The 24,608-nt window shown below is 41.6% G+C and overlaps 1 protein-coding gene across 2 annotated transcripts in view; it reads right to left on the reverse strand.

The window, feature by feature from the left end:
- The window catches only part of LOC117529530 (ras-GEF domain-containing family member 1B-B-like), a 48,375-nt gene that overhangs the window by 20,628 nt on the left and 3,139 nt on the right, over positions 1-24,608 (reverse strand). For both annotated transcript variants that reach the window (XM_034192335.1, XM_034192337.1), the window contains exon 2: positions 1,148-1,262. The gene's annotated coding sequence lies outside the window, so the exon portion shown is untranslated. The remainder of the gene's footprint in view (positions 1-1,147; positions 1,263-24,608) is intronic.

Consider the following 24,608-nt stretch of genomic DNA (forward strand, 5'->3'; position numbering starts at 1 on the left):
CTATTTTTTTTACCAGGCTGTAAGCATGTTTATTTCTGATGTAAGGTTGGACATTTAACATGGTGTCCCACAGGAAATTTCTGTTTTGGAGCCAGCCTCAAATGGCCAGTCAAGATACTACACTTCTGCATCAACCTCAATTCTAGCGGGCTCAGGTTGCCGCTTCGGTAAGACAGAAAAGAAGGTAGTAGTACACACACCTGTCCAGTTCGTGGTGGTAATGCAGTAACAGATTAAGAAGAAGAAGAAGAAGAAGAAGAAGATGGTGACTGGATAAACAAAAATCAACACATAAACTGTAAGGAATGAAGCGGCGTCTGGGAACAATAGACGTGCTGTGTATTTGAAGTGAAGCAGAAAGTAGAAATGTTTTTGAAACTTTTCTGAAACATACGGCCATGCTGCTGGTGAGCTAGCAAGCACTGAATCCCAGAGGAAAAGTAAATTACACACAGGATCTAAAAATTGTTTGTTATTTCTTCTAGACAACTGTAAGTGTTGTGTGAAACCAAAATGACATGATAGCTTATTTCTCTCGTTGCTCAATTTTGTGTCCAGAACAGAAAGATGTGCAAAATCTCAAATTAGCCTTCTTGTAAATTTCAAAGAGAAGTCTCATCCAGCTCTAAAATAAGACAATAGAAATCAAAATGAGGCTGAAGTGAGAATCTCACTTTTGTCTCTGAAGCTGTCACAGAGCAAACTTTTAGCAGTAACATTTTCCTCTGAGATGGAGTTCTGGCTATCAGCTCTGCTGACACATATGTCTTGATTGGACCCAGTACCAATCTTTGAGACATTGTTATATTAAATACAGTAATAGAGTGTACTGTCAAAGTGTGATAGAAAGTACTGGGTGTTTGAAAAATTGCACTTTGGTGGACTTTGGCATGAACTGCTCTTCAGGAAGAAAGTCTCAGTAGTGTAACAGATTGTACCATAGCTTCTCGTTAAAAAGAACGTCCTTGTGAATGCTGGTGCAGTCATACTGAGCTGACTTGCAATAATAAAAACAAGGATAGTGTGATTGTGTAGCTTCCCAAGGGAAAGTCATACTGAATCGAAGGTGGAAAGTGCAGACAGCACATCCACATTTGAAACATCCCATTAAATACAGTGTTCTGTGCAGCTGTCACTTTCAGCATACCTGTTTGGAGGCCAGACTTAAAGCGATGGTGGACTTTCAGAATAGCTAGTTGGTCTCGAAGCCAGGCTGTGTCTCGACTTCAAGTTCTAGTCTTCTAGTACCCAGAGTCCTGTGCCTTTGTAAAGAGAGGGGGTAAAACGATGAGTATGCTGGCACCTGAATATAAATTAATGCATTCAATACAATTTGCCCCAGCTCTGAGCCAGAAACCTGTGATGTCACAGTCATGGAGCCATCTGGGCACACTCTCACGAGCGCCACTAGCTTAGCTTATGACAAGCTAAAAGTGGACGCTCTCGTTATGGCCAAACAACTTTCCACAGTTTCTGGGGATTCTGTGTTAGTACGCGTCCACGGCCGATGTGCTTGATGAATTCCTGCACAAAAAGTAGTTCCCAGATAATTGTGATATATTCCTGTGAGATAATGAGCATATCTCATCTAAATCAAATCTAAATTTACCAGTAATAAAATTATAAAGATAATTGAAGTTTTAAGACTGGCCATAATAAATATTTAAGAAATTTAAAAGTTTATGAGCATTGTAAACATTGACACGATGGAGTTTGATGCGGAAGAGCTCAGAAAGATACGATTGGAATGTTTTGATACAGTTGGCAATGAAAGACTTGGGTGTTAACTTTGTGTTAAAGTCAGAACAAGAAGCTACACTGAAAGAGATCTATCTGAGACAAAGAGACACTGAAATTTTGGTTCCCATGGACTGGTGAAGGCATGAAAAGTAAAAAGTTAAAGATATGCAAAGTAAAATACACAAGAAGTTAAAACTAACTAAAAAAAAAGTTAAACAGAAAAGCCAGTGTGGTGAACTGCAAAAAAATGTATTGTCACCATACTGGACTCAAACCAGTTTAGCAAAAAAAAAAACAAAAACAAATCAGAGAGCGGTGTCAGATACAGTTGTATGCAAAATTTTGGTCACTCCTGGCCACTCCTTTATAAATCATTGGTTGTCTGCATCAGAAATGTTGTGTGTTGGGGGGTGTGGCTGGATATTTTGGTGTTCTTTTCTTTTCTTTGCTCTCCAGGTGGCATGAGAACTGATTTGTCTGTGGAGAAGGTGCTGGCTGAAGAATCCTTCACCCTCATCAACATCATGTGCAGCACCTGTGAATGGTGCTCACATGCAACCTTAAAGACTTTCAGCTGAAGCAGATAATTGGATGGCGTTCTGCATTTAAGTCATGTGTGATTCAAGCAGAACTGCCGGGAACTCGACCGTGTGATGTTCGTTTGTGAGACGCTGAGGACCGCGTCTGGGTTTGACACATCGAGCCCGTGAAGCAAGGAAGGGTGAGGGACACATGCTGTCAGCACACATCAGAGGTAATTAAGTGTTTGACTAATTGTTGATAGTAACTTGGTATTTTGTTACGCAGTATACTTGAATTGTGATGAGAATTGTGCAGCTTGCTTCTCACTGCTGTGGCGTGTGGACAAGCGATCCTCCACCTGTTGTGAGAAGCTGCTCATTTGCATAAAGCTTAAAATACAGACCTGAATGTGTTGCTGATAGTGTGTGTCTTTTGAAGGATATTGGTTGTGACTGCTGACTTACCTCACCTCTTCTATGCTTCGCAGAGAGTCGGTTTGTCGTGTCCACCTGGGGGGTGTTTGGCGGTGGTAGTGGGTCCAGGAGCGCCGGGCTTCGATCCTTTTGGGCGCTGGAGAGCGTGCCAGCCTTCACTCCACCAGAAGGACGACGCTCTTTTAGTTTTACACTTTATTATGCACCAGTGGGTGAAATAAATAAATTGTTTTTGTTATTGGAACCGCTTTCTGGTTATTTTTAGCGCTGGGTTCCGTCTGACGCAGGTCCGCTCCTCAACCCGCGTCGACACATAACAAGAAATTTCAGTTAAATATGTCATACAGCAGATGAACACAGTAATACTTCAGAAGTGAAATGAAATTTCTAGTATTTACAGAAAGTGTGCAATAATTATTTAAACAAAATTAGTGTTATGTGCAGACGCAGGTTGAGGAGCGGACCAACGTCTGACCGAACCCAGCGCTAAATAACCAGAAAGCGGTTCCACAAACAAAACAATTTTATTTCCCCTCCAGTGCAATAATTAGTGTACAACATAAATATTGAGTTTGTCTGGCGGAGTGAAGGACGGCGCACTCTCCAGCGCCCAAAAGGATCGAAGCATCGGCGTTTCTGGACTCAGATTCACCGCCAAACACCCCCCAGGTGGACACGACAAACTGACTCTGTGTAGGATGGAAAAGGTGAGGTAAGTCAACAGAGCTACAGCAAATATCTTTCAGAGGCACACACTATCAGCAACACATTCAGGTCTGAATTTAAGCTTTATGTAAATGAGCAGCTTCTCACAACATGTGGAGGATCATCAGTCCGTACGCCACGGCAGTGAGAAGCAAACTGCACAATTCTCATCAATGTTCAAATATACTGCGTAACAAAATGCCAAATTACTATTAACGATCATTCAGACAATAATCACCTCTGATGTGTGCTGACAGCATGTGTCCCTCACCCGTCCTCCTTCACAGGCACGATGTGTCAAACCCTGGCGCGGTCCTCAGCGTCTCACAAACGAACTTCACAAGGTCGAGTTCCCGGCAATTCTGCTTGAACCACTCATGGCTTAAATGCAGAACGCCATCTCATTATCTGCTTCAGCTGAAAGTCTTTAAGTTTACACGTGAGCATCATCCACAGGTGCAGCTAATAATGCTGATGAGGGTGAAGGACTCTTCTGCCAGCACCGCCTCCACAGACAAAAAACAGTTTGCATACCACCTGGAGAGCAAAGAAAAGAAAACAACACAAAAACATCCAGCCAAACCCCCCAACACACAACAATTAGGCAGGTGCATGAATTTGGGCACCCTTGTCATTTTATAATTTGAATACATTGAGCACTAATTACTAGAACACAAAATTGGTTTGGTAAGCTCATTGTCCCTTGACTTCCTTACACAGTTGAATCCTACCATGAGAAAGGGTATTTAAGGTGGCCATTTACAAATGTTTCCCCTCTTTGCATCTCTTTTAATAAGTGACAACATGGGAGCCTCAAAACAACTCTCAAATGACCTGAAAACAATGACTGATCTACATCATGGTTTAGGGGAAGGATACAAAAAGCTATCTCAGAGATTTCAGCTATCAGTTTTGTTATGCATGGCTGAAAAAGAACACAGCATTCCAAGAAAAATGCTTGCTACCTACAGTAAAATTTGGAGGTGGTTCCATCGTGCCATGGGGCCAGTGCAGGTACTGGGAATCTTGTTAAAGTTGAGGGTCACATGGATTCCAGTCAATATCAGCAGATTCTTGAGAACAATGTTCATGAATTAGTGACAAAGTTGAAGTTGTGCTGGGGCTGGATCTTTCAACAAGACAATGACCCTAAACACTGCTCAAATTCTACTAAGGCATTCATGCAGAGGAACAAGTACAATGCTCTGGAATGGCCATCTCAGTCCCCAGACCTGAATATTATTGAAAATCTGTGGTGTGATTTTAAGTGAGCTGTCCATGCTCAGAAACCAACAAACCTGAGATGTTTTGTAAAGAAGAATGGTCCAAAATACCTTCAGCCAGAATCCAGACTCTCATTGGAAGCTATAGGAAGCATTTAGAGGCAGTTATTTCTGCAAAAGGAGGATCTACTAAATATTGATGTATTTTTTTATGTTGGGGTGCCCAAATTTATGCACCTACCTAATTTTGTTTAAATAAGTATTTCACACTTTCTGTCAATCCTATAAACTTCATTTCACTTCTCAAATATCAGTGTATTTGTCTGCTATATAATAAATTTAACTGAAATTTCTCATCCAGACAACCAATGATTTATAAAGGAAAATCATAAAAATTATCAGGGGTGCCCAAACCTTTGCATGTAACTGTATATTGCAATGTGCCTCATTTCAGTGTTTTACAGTGTGGAAGCCGGGACTTCCAGGTCCGCTTATAGCTTCATATTAAAGCTGTATTCATGGCAAATAGGAAATGCCAATTTGGAAACATCCGAAAACAGCATTCACTTGATAAACTTTGAAAATAATAAGGATGCACGCAGTAACATAGTTGAAGTTTGTTGGCTTTTCAAGGAACACATAAAAAAGTTGTTAATAAGTTGTTTGAGGGGATTATTACATCCAGCAAAGACATAATGAAGTGATCAGCATTTATTTATTTACTTGTTTGACTGTTAGCAGGATTACGCCAATACTACTGCATGGTTTTTGAAGAAATTTTCACCAGCGATAGATATTAGGCCATGGTCGACTCAATTACATTTTGGAGGTGATTTGGATCCGGATTCTGGATCAAGATTTCACTCACTTTACATGGCTTTGAAGGATTACGTCAAAACTACGTCATGAATTCTCACCAAGTTTGCACCACAGATATGTAGATATTAGGGCATGGAAGACTCCACCAAATTTTGAAGGTGATCCGGATCCAGATCCTGGATCAAAATTTCTCTTTATATAGGCTTTGAAGGATTACGTCAAAACTACTTCACAGATTCTCACTAAATTTGCAATTTTGGAGGTAATCTGGATCAAGATTTCACTTTATATATGCTTTGAAGGATTACGTCAAAACTACTTTGTGGTTTCTGAACAAATTTGTGCCACAGATAGAAATTATGTCATGGGAGACTCCACTGAATATTGGAGGTGATCCAGATCCAGAATGGCGGACATCAGAAATCTCTGATTGTTCCTTATTTATTTAGCACTACTTCAGACAGCCTAAAAATAGTCTTTTTTTTTTTTTCTTTTTTTTTTGCAATTCCTATATAAAGTATATGACAGAAAAGTAGGATGTGGTTCTCCATCTATTGCATTCTGAGAAACCAACATTTCTCAAGAATGTACAACCCCTGGCAAAAATTATGGAATCACCGGCCTTGTAGGATGTTCATTCAGTTATTTAATTTTGTAGAAAAAAAGCAGATCACAGACATGACACAAAACTAAAGTCATTTCAAATGGCAACTTTCTGGCTTTAAGAAACACTATAAGAAATCAGGAAAAAAAATTGTGGCAGTCAGTAACGGTTACTTTTTTAGACCAAGCAGAGGGAAAAATATGGACTCACTCAATTCTGAGGAAAAAATTATGGAATCATGAAAAACAAAAGAACGCTCCAACACATCACTAATATTTTGTTGCACCACCTCTGGCTTTTATAACAGCTTGCAGTCTCTGAGGCATGGACTTAATGAGTGACAAACAGTACTCTTCATCAATCTGGCTCCAACTTTCTCTGATTGCGGTTGCCAGATCAGCTATGCAGGTTGGAGCCTTGTCATGGACCATTTTCTTCAACTTCCACCAAAGATTTTCAATTGGATTAAGATCCCGACTATTTTGACATTGACCCTGTGTCTTTTTGCAAGGAATGTTTTCACAGTTTTTGCTCTATGGCAAGATGCATTATCATCTTGAAAAATGATTTCATCATCCCCAAACATCCTTTCAATTGATGGGATAAGAAAAGTGTCCAAAATATCAACGTAAACCTGTGCATTTATTGTGCAATATGCACAATATTTATTATGTAATGACAGCCATCTCCCCAGTGCCTTTACCTGACATGCAGCCCCATATCATCAATGACTGTGGAAATTTACATGTTCTCTTCAGGCAGTCATCTTTATAAATCTCATTGGAACAGCACCAAACAAAAGTTCCAGCATCATCACTTTGCCCAATGCAGATTTGAGATTCATCACTGAATATGACTTTCATCCAGTCATCCACAGTCCACGATTGCTTTTCCTTAGCCCACTGTAACCTTGTTTTTTTCTGTTTAGGTGTTAATGATGACTTTCGTTTAGCTTTTCTGTATGTAAATCCCATTTCCTTTAGGCGGTTTCTTACAGTTCGGTCACAGATGTTGACTCCAGTTTCCTCCCATTCGTTCATTTGTTTTGTTGTGCATTTTCGATTTTTGAGACATATTGCTTTAAGTTGTCTGTCTTGACGCTTTGATGTCTTCCTTGGTCTATCAGTATGTTTGCTTTTAACAACCTTCCCATGTTGTTTGTATTTGGTCCAGAGTTTAGACACAGCTGACTGTGAACAACCAACATCTTTTGCAACATTGCGTGATGATTTACCCTCTTTTAAGAGTTTGATAATCAATAATTATGTAAAACCCCAATGGTCAAAACGACCCCCTGTGAGCAAGCACTTGGCTACAGTGGGAAGGAAAAACTCCCTTTTAACAGGAAGAAACCTCCAGCAGAACCAGGCTCAGGGAGGGGCAGTCTTCTGCTGGGACTGGTTGGGGCTGAGGGAGAGAACCAGGAAAAGACATGCTGTGGAGGGGAGCAGAGATCGATCACTAATGATTAAATGCAGAGTGGTGCATACAGAGCAAAAAGAGAAAGAAACAGTGCATCATGGGAACCCCCCAGCAGTCTACGTCTATAGCAGCATAACTAAGGGATGGTTCAGGGTCACCTGATCCAGCCCTAACTATAAGCTTTAGCAAAAAGGAAAGTTTTAAGCCTAATCTTAAAAGTAGAGAGGGTGTCTGTCTCCCTGATCTGAATTGGGAGCTGGTTCCACAGGAGAGGAGCCTGAAAGCTGAAGGCTCTGCCTCCCATTCTACTCTTACAAACCCTAGGAACTACAAGTAAGCCTGCAGTCTGAGAGCGAAGCGCTCTATTGGGGTGATATGGTACTACGAGGTCCCTAAGATAAGATGGGACCTGATTATTCAAAACCTTATAAGTAAGAAGAAGAATTTTAAATTCTATTCTAGAATTAACAGGAAGCCAATGAAGAGAGGCCAATATAGGTGAGATATGCTCTCTCCTTCTAGTCCCCGTCAGTACTCTAGCTGCAGCATTTTGAATTAACTGAAGGCTTTTTAGGGAACTTTTAGGACAACCTGATAATAATGAATTACAATAGTCCAGCCTAGAGGAAATAAATGCATGAATTAGTTTTTCAGCATCACTCTGAGACAAGACCTTTCTGATTTTAGAGATATTGCGTAAATGCAAAAAAGCAGTCCTACATATTTGTTTAATATGCGCTTTGAATGACATATCCTGATCAAAAATGACTCCAAGATTTCTCACAGTATTACTAGAGGTCAGGGTAATGCCATCCAGAGTAAGGATCTGGTTAGACACCATGTTTCTAAGATTTGTGGGGCCAAGTACAATAACTTCAGTTTTATCTGAGTTTAAAAGCAGGAAATTAGAGGTCATCCATGTCTTTATGTCTGTAAGACAATTCTGCAGTTTAGCTAATTGGTGTGTGTCCTCTGGCTTCATGGATAGATAAAGCTGGGTATCATCTGCGTAACAATGAAAATTTAAGCAATACCGTCTAATAATACTGCCTAAGGGAAGCATATATAAAGTGAATAAAATTGGTCCTAGCACAGAACCTTGTGGAACTCCATAATTAACTTTAGTCTGTGAAGAAGATTCCCCATTTACATGAACAAATTGTAATCTATTAGACAAATATGATTCAAACCACCGCAGCGCAGTGCCTTTAATACCTATGGCATGCTCTAATCTCTGTAATAAAATTTTATGGTCAACAGTATCAAAAGCAGCACTGAGGTCTAACAGAACAAGCACAGGGATGAGTCCACTGTCCGAGGCCATAAGAAGATCATTTGTAACCTTCACTAATGCTGTTTCTGTACTATGATGAATTCTAAAACCTGACTGAAACTCTTCAAATAGACCATTCCTCTGCAGATGATCAGTTAGCTGTTTTACAACTACCCTTTCAAGAATTTCTGAGAGAAAAGGAAGGTTGGAGATTGGCCTATAATTAGCTAAGATAGCTGGGTCAAGTGATGGCTTTTTAAGTAATGGTTTAATTACTGCCACCTTAAAAGCCTGTGGTACATAGCCAACTAACAAAGATAGATTGATCATATTTAAGATCGAAGCATTAAATAATGGTAGGGCTTCCTTGAGCAGCCTGGTAGGAATGGGGTCTAATAAACATGTTGATGGTTTGGATGAAGTAACTAATGAAAATAACTCAGACAGAACAATCGGAGAGAAAGAGTCTAACCAAATACCGGCATCACTGAAAGCAGCCAAAGATAACGATACGTCTTTGGGATGGTTATGAGTAATTTTTTCTCTAATAGTTAAAATTTTGTTAGCAAAGAAAGTCATGAAGTCATTACTAGTTAAAGTTAATGGAATACTCAGCTCAATAGAGCTCTGACTCTTTGTCAGCCTGGCTACAGTGCTGAAAAGAAACCTGGGGTTGTTCTTATTTTCTTCAATTAGTGATGAGTAGAAAGATGTCCTAGCTTTACGGAGGGCTTTTTTATAGAGCAACAGACTCTTTTTCCAGGCTAAGTGAAGATCTTCTAAATTAGTGAGACGCCATTTCCTCTCCAACTTACGGGTTATCTGCTTTAAGCTACGAGTTTGTGAGTTATACCACGGAGTCAGACACTTCTGATTTAAAGCTCTCTTTTTCAGAGGAGCTACAGCATCCAAAGTTGTCTTCAATGAGGATGTAAAACTATTGACGAGATACTCTATCTCCCTTACAGAGTTTAGGTAGCTACTCTGCACTGTGTTGTTATATGGCATTAGAGAACATAAAGAAGGAATCATATCCTTAAACCTAGTTACAGAGCTTTCTGAAAGACTTCTAGTGTAATGAAACTTATTCCCTACTGCTGGGTAGTCCATCAGAGTAAATGTAAATGTTATTAAGAAATGATCAGACAGAAGGGAGTTTTCAGGGAATACTGTTAAGTCTTCTATTTCCATACCATAAGTCAGAACAAGATCTAAGATATGATTAAAGTGGTGGGTGGACTCATTTACTTTTTGAGCAAAGCCAATAGAGTCTAATAATAGATTAAATGCAGTGTTGAGGCTGTCATTCTCAGCATCTGTGTGGATGTTAAAATCGCCCACTATAATTATCTTATCTGAGCTAAGCACTAAGTCAGACAAAAGGTCTGAAAATTCACAGAGAAACTCACAGTAACGACCAGGTGGACGATAGATAATAACAAATAAAACTGGTTTTTGGGACTTCCAATTTGGATGGACAAGACTAAGAGACAAGCTTTCAAAGGAATTAAAGCTCTGTCTGGGTTTTTGATTAATTAATAAGCTGGAATGGAAGATTGCTGCTAATCCTCCGCCCCGGCCCGTGCTACGAGCATTCTGACAGTTAGTGTGACTCGGGGGTGTTGACTCATTTAAACTAACATATTCATCCTGCTGTAACCAGGTTTCTGTTAGGCAGAATAAATCAATATGTTGATCAATTATTATATCATTTACCAACAGGGACTTAGAAGAGAGAGACCTAATGTTTAATAGACCACATTTAACTGTTTTAGTCTGTGGTGCAGTTGAAGGTGCTATATTATTTTTTCTTTTTGAATTTTTATGCTTAAATAGATTTTTGCTGGTTATTGGTAGTCTGGGAGCAGGCACCGTCTCTACGGGGATGGGGTAATGAGGGGATGGCAGGGGGAGAGAAGCTGCAGAGAGGTGTGTAAGACTACAACTCTGCTTCCTGGTCCCAACCCTGGATAGTCACGGTTTGGAGGATTTAAGAAAATTGGCCAGATTTCTAGAAATGAGAGCTGCTCCATCCAAAGTGGGATGGATGCCGTCTCTCCTAACAAGACCAGGTTTTCCCCAGAAGCTTTGCCAATTATCTATGAAGCCCACCTCATTTTTTGGACACCACTCAGACAGCCAGCAATTCAAGGAGAACATGCGGCTAAACATGTCACTCCCGGTCTGATTGGGGAGGGGCCCAGAGAAAACTACAGAGTCCGACATTGTTTTTGCAAAGTTACACACCGATTTAATGTTAATTTTAGTGACCTCCGATTGGCGTAACCGGGTGTCATTACTGCCGACGTGAATTACAATCTTACCAAATTTACGCTTAGCCTTAGCCAGCAGTTTCAAATTTCCTTCAATGTCGCCTGCTCTGGCCCCCGGAAGACAATTGACTATGGTTGCTGGTGTCGCTAACTTCACATTTCTCAAAACAGAGTCGCCAATAACCAGAGTTTGATCCTCGGCGGGTGTGTCGTCGAGTGGGGAAAAACGGTTAGAGATGTGAACGGGTTGGCGGTGTACACGGGGCTTCTGTTTAGGGCTACGCTTCCTCCTCACAGTCACCCAGTCGGCCTGCTTTCCCGGCTGCTCGGGATCTGCCAGGGGGGAACTAACGGCGGCTAAGCTACCTTGGTCCGCACCGACTACAGGGGCCTGGCTAACTGTAGAATTTTCCACGGTGCGGAGCCGAGTCTCCAATTCGCCCAGCCTGGCCTCCAAAGCTACGAATAAGCTACACTTATTACAAGTACCGTTACTGCTAAAGGAGGCAGAGGAATAACTAAACATTTCACACCCAGAGCAGAAAAGTGCAGGAGAGACAGGAGAAGCCGCCATGCTAAATCGGCTAAGAGCTAGTAGCTACGCTAAGCTAGCGGATTCCTAAAAACACACAAAGTGAATAATGTGTAAATAATTTAGAGGTGATTCAGCAGAAGGAGTGCTTTAGTTAAGGCACGTAAAGATTACACTGGGAAACAAATCGTAATCTAGATAACTAGATCAATCTAACTGCGCAGAGTAAACAGCTAACAGATACAGAAAAACACCGCTGTGCTCCGGAACAGGAAGTGATACTATACCGCAGTGACAGCCAACCACCAGTAGAGGCCTAAACAGGCGCCTCTCAGCTGAATGCCAGAGAAAGGCAGCCGAATTTACAGGGTGATTCCATAATTTATTCCTCAGAATTGAGTGAGTCCATATTTTTTTTTCCCTCTGCTTGGTCTAAAAAAGTAACCGTTACTGACGGCCATAATTATTTTTCCTGATTTCTTATAGTGTTTCTTAAAGCCAGAAAGTTGCCATTTGAAATGACTTTAGTTTTGTGTCATGTCTGTGATCTGCTTTTTTTCTACAAAATTAAACAACTGAATGAACATCCTCCGAGACCGGTGATTCCATAATTATTGCCAGGGGTTGTATTATGTTTTGACTCACTGGGTACAATGTTGAAAAATGTTGGTTTCTCAGAATGCAAAAGATGGATAACTGCACCCTATATTTCTGGGTCAGTCTAAGTTCTCACTCACCCCTCATACCTTGCTCTAAGGTATATATACTGTAGTAAGAAAAAAAAACTGTAGTAAGTCCAAAAAGGAGTAATCTGATACTTTCAGACACCTTTATTACATGTGTCAGAATGCACCATTTTGTATCAAGAATTTCAGAATTTTGTGGGCGGTGGGTGGGGCATGCCACCAGAACACCCCTACAGAGGCTTCACTTTTATGCCTTTGGTGCGAGGAGAAGAGCTGCAACATTTCCTTTCAGACCTGCCACAAAAAAAAAAAAAAAACATCCATGCAAAACTTTGCCATGTCTCACAGGGACCTATGGCCATGCACTGGCATTTTTATTTCTCTTTGCAAATATTATCAAAAATGGTTAGTGTTTGGGATAAGGCTTTAATAATTTGAAATAAAATGTGAAGGAAGAAACAATATAAAATACAGAGTATATGTCACACAAGCCTGAATGTATTATACTGACCACTTCTAAACCACAGATTTGTCTATTAAAGTGCAAAATGTGAGGGTTAGCGTTCACATGGCCACGTTAGAGGTCTTTAAGAACTTTGGCCATTGGCTTTATAATAACTAAAATGCACCACAAAGAAATTTAGAAAGAATAAGGAGGAGAGAGAAAGAAAAGAACAAATAAGCCTAAACCTGGCACAGGCACAGACACAGCATCCCCTGATCTGCACAAAAGATGATGGAAATAAAAATATAATATGGTTTTCATCAACTGAAAACCATAAAAAAACACATCTCCAAGATAATTCACTGGAATATAAATACCTGTAAGAGCCGACAGCAAAACACAAGTGTGTGGAGGTGGCGATAAACACATGAACAAACAAGCTCAAAATATACAAGAATTATTGTTGACTAATCTGTCAAGCACCTCGCCAATTCAATGACTAAATTTACAAGAATTAAAATGAATTAAACTGGCAGTGTTTGTTTATGATTTTAAAAGTGCCTCCCTAAATCACTACTTATTATGTCAAGACCTTTATTATCTTAGCTCCTATAATTTTGTTGTTTGCTGCTGCAGCACAACTCTGCATGGCCCTCCCTGCCTGGGAATGTGATGTGGGTTTTGGAACCTTATGAAACTAGTCAATTGAGCAACTTAATTACCCAAAACAATGACTAAGCGGTGCCTTTGAAAGGAATTACACTCAATCACACGATTTTACCCCTCCTCTGTTGATTCACTTTGGCCTTGAACTATACTCAACAAAAATATAAACGCAACACTTTTGGTTTTGCTCCCATTTTGTATGAGATGAACTCAAAGATCTAAAACTTTTTCCACATACACAATATCACCATTTCCCTCAAATATTGTTCACAAACCAGTCTAAATCTGTGATAGTGAGCACTTCTCCTTTGCTGAGATAATCCATCCCACCTCACAGGTGTGCCATACCAAGATGCTGATTAGACACCATGATTAGTGCACAGGTGTGCCTTAGACTGCCCACAATAAAAGGCCACTCTGAAAGGTGCAGTTTTGTTTTATTGGGGGGGGGATACCAGTCAGTATCTGGTGTGACCACCATTTGCCTCATGCAGTGCAACACATCTCCTTCGCATCATCCGTGAAGAGAACACCTCTCCAACGTGCCAAACACCAGCGAATGTGAGCATTTGCCCACTCAAGTCGGTTACGACGATGAACTGGAGTCAGGTCGAGACCCCGATGAGGATGACGAGCATGCAGATGAGCTTCCCTGAGACGGTTTCTGACAGTTTGTGCAGAAATTCTTTGGTTATGCAAACCGATTGTTTCAGCAGCTGTCCAAGTGGCTGGTCTCAGACGATCTTGGAGGTGAACATGCTGGATGTGGAGGTCCTGGCCTGGTGTGGTTACACGTGGTCTGCGGTTGTGAGGCTGGTTGGATGTACTGCCAAATTCTCTGAAACGCCTTTGGAGATGGCTTATGGTAGAGAAATGAACATTCAATACGCGAGCAACAGCTCTGGTTGACATTCCTGCTGTCAGCATGCCAATTGCATGCTCCCTCAAATCTTGCGACATCTGTGGCATTGTGCTGTGTGATAAAACTGCACCTTTCAGAGTGGCCTTTTATTGTGGGCAGTCTAAGGCACACCTGTGCACTAATCATGGTGTCTAATCAGCATCTTGATATGGCACAGCTGTGAGGTGGGATGGATTATCTCAGCAAAGGAGAAGTGCTCACTATCACAGATTTAGACTGGTTTGTGAACAATATTTGAGGGAAATGGTGATATTGTGTATGTGGAAAGAGTTTTAGATCTTTGAGTTCATCTCATACAAAATGGGAGCAAAACCAAAAGTGTTGCGTTTATATTTTTGTTGAGTATATTTTAAACCAACATAAATAAACTCTTATTTGTCGAAATAACCTTTGTAAAACTAGAATAAAAAAAAAAAAAACACCAGGTAGGAAGACAGATGGCTGATCTGGGTACAGCAGTGATTGTTGGTGTTAATGGCGAAGATAATTGGATCTTGGAAAGGTAAGCCGATCCCAAATCACCACTAAGGCACGCTTTAACTCTGGAGCCTTCTTTTCCAGCTACTGTTGTCTGTCTAGGAACCAGATGCCAGTGTAAGTCGAGACGCACGCACGTACATCACACACAGACTCATACCACACACAGCGACGCACATATGCACAAATCGTGTTTGTCCGTCACAGTGCTGATAGAGCAGCATCTGAAAGAGCCAATATCTTATGCACACAACCCCATGTATGCCATGGCGCCTGGCGTTATACTGGTACAGTCCAAACACACATATGTCACACACAAACTATGACTTTCGTGACACACACACTGCTGGTATACCGTGGTGCTTGGCTCTCCGCCAGTGTAAGCCAGCCCGGTGCCAGCTCGTCTTCTGAACTCTGTGATCTCTGCCTGCTGTTCGCCTGTTAACTACGTTAAAAGATTATGTGTTCAGAACAACCCATCCTTAATCTAACAAAGCACAGAGCAGGTTAAGTCAAGATAGCATAACCCGCAATGAGTCAGCTCAGCTGCAACAGGCTTACTGATTCCTGATGGACATTAAAAATAATCAAACTATGTTGACAAACAAGACTTAAAATAATAAAAAAAATTGTTCTGAGTCCTGTAACTGTTATACACTGTGGCCAGAGTGTATAAACTTGCTTAAGGCAAGTATTTTAAGCTACTAAAATACCTTACAGTGTCATTCATCTGACTATTTTAGAGATAATCTCCCTTTAACAAGCTTTAAACTGCTTTCAGAATACTTTATATGTGTTAATAGCTGCCTTGTAACAACTCCAATCTGGTGTTAAACTGGTTTCAGATGGTTACATGAGACAAAATATTTCAACAGGTTGTTTAGATGAATTTTGTTGAAATACACTAAAAAAATAATAACACAATACTCTGATTTGACAGCCAAATTAAAGCACATGCCCCTTTGTTTTCACTCCCATTTTTAATGAGATGAAGTAAAAGCTCTAGGACTTCGTCTATACACACAAAGGGATTATTTCTACTGCAATTTGTTCACAAATTTGGTGAGATGTGTATTAGTGGGCACATCACCTTTTCCAAGGCAGCCCATCCACCTCACGGATTCTGATGATGATAACACAGATTTGAAGTGGAATGGTCACAAAAGGACCTTCTAAAATGTGCAGCTGATGTTAAAAAAAGACATTTGGCACTGAACTACACTGGCTTCACAAGGGGAACTTCTATCTGACACAGATTTCAACAAATTTGTGAAAGAGAGAAATGACTTTTTTATGCATTGGCTTGCCTCTACTGGTGGTTGGCTCTCACTGCGGTATTGTATCACTTCCTGTTCCGGAGCACAGCGGTGTTTTGCTGTATCTGTTAGCTGTTTAATCTGCGCAGTTAGATTGATCTAGTTAACCAGATAACGATTTGTTTCACAGTGTAATCTTCACGAGCCTTAACTAAAGCACTCCCTCTGCTGAATCACCTCTAAATTATTTACACATTATTCACTTTGTGTGTTTTTAGGAATCCGCTAGCTTAGCGCAGCTACTAGCTCTTAGCCGATTTAGGATGGCGGCTTCTCCTGTCTCTCCTGCACTTTTCTGCTCTGGGTGTGAAATGTTTAGTTATTCCTCGGCCTCCTTTAGCAGTAATGGTACTTGTAATAAGTGTAGCTTATTCGTAGCTTTGGAGGCCAGGCCGGGCGAATTGGAGACTCGGCTCCGCACCATGGAAAATTCTACAGCTAGCCAGGCCCCTGTAGTCGGTGCGGACCAAGGTAGCTTAGCTGCCGTTAGTTCCCTTCCAGCAGATCCCGAGCAGCCGGGAAAGCAGGCCGACTGGGTGACTGTGAGGAAGAAGCATAGTTCTAAACAGAAGCCCCGTGTACACCGCCAACCCGTTCACATCTCTAACCGTTTTTCCCCACTCGGCGACACACCCACCGAGGATCAAACTCTGGTTATTGGCGACTCTGTTTTGAGAAATGTGAAGTTAGCGACACCAGCAACCATAGTCAATTGTCTTCCGGGGGCCAGAGCAGGCGACATTGAAGGAAATTTGAAACTGCTGGCTAAGGCTAGGCGTAAATTTGGTAAGATTGTAATTCACGTCGGCAGTAATGACACCCGGTTACGCCAATCGGAGGTCACTAAAATTAACATTGAATCGGGGTGTAACTTTGCAAAAACAATGTCGGACTCTGTAGTTTTCTCTGGGCCCCTCCCCAATCAGACCGGGAGTGACATGTTTAGCCGCATGTTCTCCTTGAATTGCTGGCTGTCTGAGTGGTGTCCAAAAAATGAGGTGGGCTTCATAGATAATTGGCAAAGCTTCTGGGGAAAACCTGGTCTTGTTAGGAGAGACGGCATCCATCCCACTTTGGATGGAGCAGCTCTCATTTCTAGAAATCTGGCCAATTTTCTTAAATCCTCCAAACCGTGACTATCCAGGGTTGGGACCAGGAAGCAGAGTTGTAGGCTTACACACCTCTCTGCAGCTTCTCTCCCCCTGCAATCCCCTCATTACCCCATCCCTGTAGAGACGGTGCCTGCTCCCAGACCACCAATAACCAGCAAAAATCTATTTAAGCATAAAAATTCAAAAAGAAAAAATGATATAGCACCTTCAACTGCACCAACAGACTAAAACAGTTAAATGTGGTTTATTAAACATTAGGTCTCTCTCTTCTAAGTCTCTGTTAGTAAATGATATAATAATTGATTAACATATTGATTTATTCTGCCTTACAGAAACCTGGTTACAGCAGGATGAATATGTTAGTTTAAATGAGTCAACACCCCCGAGTCACACTAACTGCCAGAATGCTCGTAGCATGGGCAGAGGCGGAGGATTAGCAGCAATCTTCCATTCCAGCTTATTAATCAAAAACCCAGACAGAGCTTTAATTCATTTGAAAGCTTGACTCTTAGTCTTGTCCATTCAAATTGGAAGTCCCAAAAACCAGTTTTATTTGTTATTATCTATCGTCCACCTGGTTGTTACTGTGAGTTTCTCTGTGAATTTTCAGACCTTTTGTCTGACTTAGTGCTTAGCTCAGATAAGATAATTATAGTGGGCGATTTTAACATCCACACAGATGCTGAGAATGACAGCCTCAACACTGCATTTAATCTACACTCAACAAAAATATAAACGCAACACTTTTGGTTTTGCTCCCATTTTGTATGAGATGAACTCAAAGATCTAAAACTTTTTCCACATACACAATATCACCATTTCCCTCAAATATTGTTCACAAACCAGTCTAAATCTGTGATAGTGAGCACTTCTCCTTTGCTAAGATAATCCATCCCACCTCACAGGTGTGTCATATCAAGATGCTGATTAGACACCATGATTAGTGCACAGGTGTGCCTTAGACTGTCCACAATAAAAGCCACTCTGAAAGGTGCAGTTTTGTTTTATTGGGGGAGGATACCAGTCAGTATCTGGTGTGACCACCATTTGCCTCATGCAGTGCAACACACATCTCCTTCGCATAGAGTTGATCAGGTTGTCAGTTGTGGCCTGTGGAATGTTGGTCCACTCCTCTTCAATGGCTGTGCAAAGTTGCTGGATATTGGCAGGAACTGGTACATGCTGTCGTATACGCCGGTCCAGAGCATCCCAAACATGCTCAATGGGTGACATGTCCGGTGAGTATGCCGGCCATGCAAGAACTGGGACATTTTCAGCTTCCAAGAATTGTGAACAGATCCTTGCAACATGGGACCGTGCATTATCCTGCTGCAACATGAGGTGATGTTTTTGGATGTATGGCACAACAATGGGCCTGAGGATCTCGTCACGGTATCTCTGTGCATTCAAAATGCCATCAATAAAATGCACCTGTGTTCTTCGTCCATAACAGACGCCTGCCCATACCATAACCCCACCGCCACCATGGGCCACTCGATCCACAACATTGACATCAGAAAACCGCTCACCCACACGACGCCACACACGCTGTCTGCCATCTGCCCTGAACAGTGTGAACAGGGATTCATCCATGAAGAGAACACCTCTCCAACGTGCCAAACGCCAGCAAATGTGAGCATTTGCCCACTCAAGTCGGTTACGATGACGAACTGGAGTCAGGTCGAGACCCTGATGAGGACAACGAGCATGCAGATGAGCTTCCCTGAGACGGTTTCTGACAGTTTGTGCAGAAATTCTTTGGTTATGCAAACCGATTGTTTCAGCAGCTGTCCGAGTGGCTGGTCTCAGACGATCTTGGAGGTGAACATGCTGGATGTGGAGGTCGTGGGCTGGTGTGGTTACACGTGGTCTGCGGTTGTGAGGCTGGTTGGATGTACTGCCAGATTCTCTGAAACGCCTTTGGAGACGGCTTACGGCAGAGAAATGAACATTCAATACACGAGCAACAGCTCTGGTTGACATTCCTGCTGTCAGCATGCCAATTGCATGCTCCCTCCAATCTTGTGACATCTGTGGCATTGTGCTGTGTGATAAAACTGCACCTTTCAGAGTGGCCTTTTATTGTGGGCAGTCTAAGGCACACCTGTGCACTAATCATGGTGTCTAATCAGCATCTTGATATGGCACACCTGTGAGGTGGGATGGATTATCTCAGCAAAGGAGAAGTGCTCACTATCACAGATTTAGACTGGTTTGTGAACAATATTTGAGGGAAATGGTGATATTGTGTAAGTGGAAAAACTTTTAGATCTTTGAGTTCATCTCATACAAAATGGGAGCAAAACCAAAAGTGTTGCGTTTATATTTTTGTTGAGTGTATTATTAGACTCAATTGGCTTTGCTCAAAATGTAAATGAGTCCACCCACCACTTTAATCATATCTTAGATCTTGTTCTGACTTATGGTATGGAAATTGAAGACTTAACAGTATTCCCTGAAAACTCCCTTCTGTCTGATCATTTCTTAATAACATTTACATTTACTCTGATGGACTACCCAGCAGTGGGGAATAAGTTTCATTACACTAGAAGTCTTTCAGAAAGCGCTGTAACTAGGTTTAAGGATATGATTCCTTCTTTATGTTCTCTAATGCCATATACCAACACAGTGCAGAGTAGCTACCTAAACTCTGTAAGTGAGATAGAGTATCTCGTCAATAGTTTTACATCCTCATTGAAGACAACTTTGGATGCTTTCCAGTCGTGTGAATATCCGATTGTGATTGTGCATGAGCTGGACATGCCAGAACATGTCCTGTGAGGCTTCATCACGGCGTTGCTTTGCGCCGAGCGGTTGCACCGAGACGCGCGGTGGAGCCGCTTCTCTTTCCATGACAAAAACTCCTGTAACAGTGAAACGTGCCATTCATTTTTAAACTGGACGCTGTCTTGATCCGGTATGTCATCCGACTAGCACAGGAATTGTGAAAAGACGTGGACATCAGCACTTTTTCGGGACATTAAGACAGATGTGCGGAGGAGTTCCGCGCGTCGCGGTGCAGCCACTCGGTGCAGCCACTCGGTGCAAAGCAACGCCGTGATGAAGCCTCACGGGACATGTTCTGGCATGTCCAGCTCATGCACAATCACAATCGGATATTCACACGACTGGAAAGCAACCGTAATCCGTCTGAAATCCACCTGAAAGCCATCCTGTGAGACCAACACCGAGGTGGTTTTGTCCTGCGTAATGAATGGCTCCATGGCGCGTCCCTCCGCTTTTCTTTCCATGAAAAAAACTCCTGTAACGGTGAAATGTGCCGAAAAAGTGCTGATGTCCACATCTTCTGCCTTTTTGTGAAAGTCAGACAAGGTCCCGGATCAACAAAGCCTTCACGTTGGAAATGATCTGGTTGTTTCAGCGGGGTGTCAGCCTGTCGATGGGGGCTGGGAGCGCGCCGCGCTCTCAGGAGTTGTGGGCAGTCCTTAAAGCGGCAGTAACACTCCGTAATCTGTTTAATCCCCATAAAATCGTACCTGAAAGCCATATTAATTTTTCGAACGGTGTCCACCTGGAGGTCTCTCACAGTTTCTGGAAACAAACTGATGCAGCAAAGCTCCAAATCGTTCAGAGATTTATTCGCAATAAAAATCCGCCAAGAGGGTGGACCACACCTCACTCAAAGCCTGCTCACAGGCGAATGACGCAACCGACAGGCATGAAAAAACTCACGCATGCGCACGAGGGTTCAAGCTTGTCTGACGCAATCACACGATTCAAATCCATGTTTTTTTTTTAAATAATAAGGTTGGATACTTTTCTAATAGACCTCGTATGTCTCTCACAGTGGACATGCACCATAGATAAAAATTTCAGACCCCTCCATGATTTCTAAGTGGGAGAATTTGCAAAATTGCAGGGTGTTCAAATACTTATTTTCCCCACTGTAACAGTGGGGAAAATTCATTCAGTTCCTCCCATTAGGGCAAGCCACAGCAGATCAATCATTTCCATCTTACCAAGTCCTCTGTATCTCACCACTGTCTTGTAAACTTTCCCCTTCACTCTTTCAGATCACTCCTGCCACCTTTCTCCACCCACTCCACTCTGCTTGCACTCTCGTCTTCATCTCTCTACCACACTCTCCAATACTTTGGACAGTTGTCCGCAAGTATTTAAACTCATGTACTTTCACTACTTCTACTCCTTGTAACTGCACTATATCACTGGGCTCCCTCTCATTCACACACATGGAGTCAGTCTTGCTCCTACTGACCTTCATTCCCCTGCTCTCCAGAGCATATCTCCACATTTCCAGGCTAGACTCAATCTGCTCGCTCCTCTCATGACAGATCACAATGTCATCTGCACACATGTTAGTCCATGGAGACTCCTGTCTGATCTCATCTGCCAACATGTCCACTGCAGATGAGAAAGGACTCAGAGCTGATCTTTGGTGTAATTCCACCTCCACCTTGAATGAGTCTGTCATTCCTACTGCGCATCTCACCGCTGTCACACTATCCTTGCACATGTCCTGCATCACCCTCACATACTTCTCTGCCACTGCAGACTTCCTCACATAATACCACAACTCTTCTCTTGGCACACTGTCATATGCTTTCTCTAAATCCACAAACACACAATGTAACTCCTTCTGGCCTTCGCTATACTTCTCTATCAGTATTCTCAGTGCAAACATTGCATCTGTAGTGCTCTTTCTCAGCATGAAACCATATTGCTGCTTATACACATTCATGTTTCCTAATCCTAGCTTCTGCAACTCTTTCCCATAACTTCATGCTGTGGCTGAACAACTTTATGCCTCTGTAGTTACTGCAGCTCTGTAGTCTGCACATCATCCTTATTCTTAAAAATAGGAACCAGCACACTTCATCTCCACTCCTCAGGCATCCTCTCACGATCTAAGATTTTATTAAATAATCTGGTTAGGAAATCCACTGCCATCTCTCCTAAACATTCCCATTCCTCCACTGGAATGTCATCTGGACTTTCCACTCTTCATAGCTGCCCTTACTTCATCCTTATTAATCTTCTGCACTTCCTGATTTATTCTCTCAACATAATCTAGCCTTTTCCTTCTTTCATTTTCTTCATTCATCACCTCCTCAAAATATTATCTCCACCTTCTCAACAGACTCCCAATGCTTGTCAGCACATTACCATCTGCATCTTTTAGCACCCTAACCTGCTACACATCCTTTCCAGCTCGGTCCCTTTCTCTGGCCAACTAGTACAAGTCCTTTTCTCCTTCCTTATTGTTTAACTTCTTGTACAGCTCGCTATATGCCTTTTCCTTAGCTTATGCCACTTCTCTTTTCACCTTTAGCCACATCTTCTTGTACTCCTGTCAGCTTTCTTCATCTCTGATGATCTCAATACTTTTTTGCCAACCTCTTTGCCTTTATGCTTTCTTGAACAGAAGCCCAAGATGTAATCTTCTTAAAAATGCTTTGATCTACAGCATCTACAGTATGACCTTATGGGAGTCAAAAGTACAGCCAAAACCAACTGTTTGGATGTCTAATCTTAAAACACAACTATTATTCCCAGACTGAATTCCTGAAAGGTTTATTCTTTGGGTAGCTGTGGTTTCTATGTAACAGCACTGGAATTTTATTTTCTAAATCATAGGTTGGACTCTTTACAGTCAACTTGATGAGAAAGTTCTATCACGTCACATTGAAAGCATCGTTTATACTTTCACTGTCTGTGTACTTTGACAGATTGCAGCCTCATTAAGGAGTCTGATGTTGGAATAAAACACAGAAAGAAAGAGGCAATGTGCAGCATAAATATATTTTATTGGGATAACCACAAGGTTTAATGTGTGCATATAAACTAGGCGAAAACTAATGTTCATGAATTATGATGAAACTAAAGTGCCTTTTCGCACCATGACTAAAACCAAAACTGGACTCAGATTGGGTGCCAAAATGAAAACCTATTTGTAGGAAGAATCTCAGCAGATTTGAAAGAGCGTCAGCATGAACACAGACCTCATTATGTGGTTTCAGGACAGAGAAAATCTCTTTCCTCCTCAACTTTGTAAAATCACATAATGTGCCTTTCAAAGGTAGAAACATATACCCAGCTACGCTGAGGCCAGCTATAACAAGAGGGGGAAGACAAGGGGGAGATCTTCAACAACAGCGGTATTATCTATCCAGTCACGGCATTAACAAACACACAAAGACCCCCAGGAAGAGATCAGACAAACACAGCAGTCTTCAAACACTCCATTTACCACCATCAGGCTACATGACGCCCCACCTCTCCATGAACCAGGCCTGGGATCCATTTTACATCAGTCATACTATCAGAGAAGATTTCAGCAAATGCCTTGTTACAACACAGCAGACGTCACAACTGTGAGGTCATGTGCCATAAGTCTGCCTTTTCATCTGCCAAGTATAATAAACACAGAGAACACAGAGAACTTTGCCCTACAGTCTTTGGTAAAGCAGCATAATGAAGTTGCATGTTATAATAACCAAATATCACTGCCTATGGCTAAACAAGAACGGTAGCTCAAATGTGGTGCAAGGGAAAATTGCAACTATTATTACAATACATAATAGTGCACAGTGCATTACAGTGCAAAAGTGGGACAGTGCATCCATGTGTAATCATGCAAGCAGTGCGCATTCAGTTAAGTTAGCTAACTGTGTTATTTTAAGATGCTCTTATTCAAGTCCAAAATTACAATAAGCATCAGTGATCTGAGTAGAACAATAAGATGCACTGGTGCAGAAAGTCCCCATGTATACAAGGACAGGAGGAACTGAAAGGATTCATTTGAAAACACTCCAGCTTGTTGAAACCAAAAAGATAAAGCTAATGTATCTTAATGACAGGACTTTTATTTCTGTAATAAATAGCTTTGTCATTTTGAAGGAAGATGAGTATAACAATTTCTTTCACCATCATCGTCAGCAGACAAAACTAGGTTGAGTTATTGTTAATCACCAACTGAGAGTCACTTATAGGAGCACAATAAGGTTTGTCATAATTGTGAAAAAAATAGATCAAATTACAGATTTTACCAGGTGTATTTGCACAAATCTGTTCAGCACTGAATTGCAATGCCTCTTCAACTACACTAACTTGGTTAAAGTTGAGCTCCTGAGCTCAAAGTGCACACATGGCGCAACAGAAAAGTTAACAAGGGAAACAGAATGTCAGGTGATTACAAGCACCTGATAAGAGGACCTGTAAAAGCTTTATCAGGGTGCCACAAAGCAATTTACTCCAACACTATCTTTGTTCAACTTTGTACTTAATGTGCTTTAACGCTACTTGCAGCAGGTAAGGGCATACATAAAACAACTTTCAGTCAGCCTTCTATGTGCAACCAATGAAGTAAAACTCCATCAAAAGAAAAATGTGCAGCTTCATGAATGCACATCTCAATACGAGCATCACCTCAGATGCTAGTTTGACCTACTTGGTTTC

Source organism: Thalassophryne amazonica, chromosome 17, assembly GCF_902500255.1.
Source record: "Thalassophryne amazonica chromosome 17, fThaAma1.1, whole genome shotgun sequence".
In the NCBI taxonomy this organism is placed as follows: Eukaryota; Metazoa; Chordata; class Actinopteri; order Batrachoidiformes; family Batrachoididae; genus Thalassophryne; species Thalassophryne amazonica.